Source organism: Octodon degus, unplaced genomic scaffold (genome assembly GCF_000260255.1).
Source record: "Octodon degus isolate 3935 unplaced genomic scaffold, OctDeg1.0 scaffold00184, whole genome shotgun sequence".
Classification (NCBI taxonomy): Eukaryota; Metazoa; Chordata; class Mammalia; order Rodentia; family Octodontidae; genus Octodon; species Octodon degus.
The window spans coordinates 4,114,609-4,117,895 of NW_004524760.1; positions in this window are offsets into that span (position 1 = coordinate 4,114,609).

Consider the following 3,287-nt stretch of genomic DNA (forward strand, 5'->3'; position numbering starts at 1 on the left):
GGGCGTACCAGCAGGCTGTGGACGGCAGAAGACAGAAGCAACATGCATGGAGGCCACTTGCATCAGCACTGGCAGCTCGGAGATCTTGAACTGGCTTTACAGGCAGGAGCGGCGTATTTTAGCAGCTTGACATTCTATACTGCACTCAGGTGGCACCTCCTGCCCTCCTTTACATGACCTGTGTGCTGCTGCTACGTGTCCTCAGTCTGAGCTCCCCACACAGCTACACTCTGCACAGCCGGCTTTCCCCTGCACAGCCTCTGACCAGATCCCCAAGACTCCTCCTGTGTGGCTGATTCCCGCTTCTACCCATGACTGTTTGATCATTAGCCCACCCTAAGCATGTCCCAGGCAGCCCCTCTCCCCTTCCTCTCAGATAGCAGAAAAATAACATCTGTTGATTGTTTTTTGAGGTGCAAAGGATGAACTCAGGCGCGGGGTGGGAGGGGGGAACTTGCCCTTACTAGGCAGGCTTTCTGCTGAATTGCTGGCCCTCACTGCTTTAATTTACATTTTCCCCAAACACTTGTGTGACTCAGGTTATTTTTCTGGGAAATAGAGAATACTACTCTTCTAGGTAATATGAGAACCAATCAGAAACAATACTAAATAGTGCAGAGAAGTTTGTAACACATGACAATTTAGGATTTTTATTACTTATAAAAATAACTAAGGCCAGTCCTGGTAGCACATCTTTCAGTCCCAGCTCTTGAGAGGCAGAAGCAGGAGTATTGTCATAAATTCAAGGCTAGCCTGGACTATGTAGTGAGTTTAAGTCCAGCCTGAGCTATATAGTGAGACCTTGTCTCAAAAACAAAACAAGGGCTGGCCAGATAACTCAGCAGACTAAAGCACCTGCTTAGTCAGGTTCAGGGACTGGGGTTCCATCCCTGGGGTTCCATCTCTGGAATGTTGTGCCGGCCTCACCCTGGGGCACACTTAGACAGTGATTGACACTGGGGGTGGTCATGCGCCTGTAATCCCAGCACCTGGGGGGCTGAAAACAGGAGGATTATTACAAGTCTGATCTGTGTAGTAAGACCCTGTAGACCCTGTACTAAATACATAAAAAACAAACAAACAAAATATAACTATAGGGCCCCGGGAGATAGCTCAGTAGAATAAGCGCTTGCCTGGCAAGCTCAGGGTCCTGAGTTCAATCTCCGGTACTGCAAACAAAACAAAAAAACCCCACACATAACTATATTTAATAGGTAACATACCAACATTGTTCAAATTTCAGGGGTATAGAGCAATATGTAGTGATAAAATGAATTATCCCATTGTTATCTCCAAATTACCTAAGTATCTTCTTTATAAACATCATCTGTAATTTTTTATGTATCCACATGTAATTTATGCATATGCTGATGAGCTACACTTCTAGATTTTCTCTACTTTTCATTTCATTTTTTGGAGATAGACTCTTGCTGTATAATTCAAGCTGGCCCTGAACTTACTATGTAGCCCAGGCTGGCCTTCCGAGTGCTGGGATTACAGGCATGCACCATCACACCCACCTGGTTATCAATGTATTATTATTATTTTTAATTTTAGCAAAGGGTCTACAGGGTGTTCAGGGTCTCACTACTAGATCACACTCGTAGTGATCTGCCTGTTTACAGCCTCCCAAGAGCTGGGATTACAGGTGCACAGCACCACACCCAGTTTCAATTGCTGTCTCAGACCGCCCCAGGGACAGGGCTGGCATGGCAGGCCCGGGGATTGAACCCCCAGCCCCTGTGCCTGCTTGCAGGCACTTTAATCTGCTGAGCTATTTGGCCAGCCCCTTCAATTTTTTTTTTTTGGTGGAACCGGGGATTGAACTCAGGCCCTTGTGCTTGCCAGAGAAGCACTTATTCTACTGGGCTATCTCCTTGGCCCTCTTTAATGTATTTTTGAAAGCATGTGGTTTTGCTTTGTTTTCCTCTTGGGTGGCAAACAGTTAATTCACAGGTTTTCATACTAATATAGATATGAGCAACAAAAATGTCAAAATCTGGGCTAAAAAAACCTTACAATGGAAAACCTACTGGCTTACGCAAAAAGAAGGATGAGTGTTGGCATGAGTCACAACGCATGGTCACTGGAAACATGACACTATTACTTGCTTACATCAAGCAGTAAATATACTCCCATATGGCATTTTAAGTCCTTTCAAGTTAAAACCTGGAAATGCCAGTGACTACAGGCTACTCTGGGAGTGAAATTCAATAACGGTGCACTGCAATAATTTCTAAAGAAGCTTTAAAAATATTCTGACTACTTAACTATTTTTTCAAAATGGCATTATAAGGAGATTGTCATAATTTTAAAAATAATTTTCTAAAAACGAGTTTTACTTCCACAGTGCTTTGATCAAATACTTCATCTGATGAATAAAGTTAATTATACCTGGGCTCTCTGTGAGCTGCTTTCTCTCTCTCTCTCTTTTTTTTTTTTTTTTTTTTTTTTTTTTGGTGGTACCAAGGATTGAACTTAGGACCTTGTGCTTGCCAGGCAAGTGCTTATTCTACTAAGTTATCTCCCCAGCCCCAAGCTGCTTTGAAAACAAGCTGCAAACCTCCTCCCCTACGGGAACCTTCAAGTGACCCTGACCGTCTGTGACTTTCTTCACCCTATGGCATGTCCCCAACTGATGAATTTCCACAGGTGTACTGTCTCACTTTGTTGGCTTGAAAATAAATCTGGCCCAAGAACAATTCTCCTTGAGCAGAACTCTTTTTCTAAGTCAGGACTCACTGTACTGAGGCTCACCACACAGTGCAAAGGACTGGTTATCATTTTTCTCCTTTTTGTTAGTTACTTCGATTTTTCTTCAAATCCTCTCCAAGGATATTCTAAATGATTAAAGGCTGATAGTCTGCTGTATCCCTCTAAACCACTCAAGTACCTAGAATGTAAAGAACCCCACTTCCCCTGATTATCAGACCCCGACACCCCCAAGACAGCAGCAGTACAGATCCCTGGGAAACTGCTGTACATTCAAGGTGGGAAGGGAAGTGGAGCCTAGTAAAACCATAGGTTCTCAAAAGGTTAAGACACAAACTACTTAATATGACTCTAAGACAGGCTGTAGGGCTAGGGATGTGGCTTAGTGTTAGTGCTTTTGCCTTGCATGCATGAGGCCCTGGGTTCATTCAATCCCCAGCACCAAAAAAAAAAAAAAAAAAAAAAGTTATACAGGTGTGTAAAGTATACAGACATATATTTACAGAGACACAAACATACATGTTGGTGCACACATACATGACACACATACCTAATTTTCAAAAGTACTATGCACT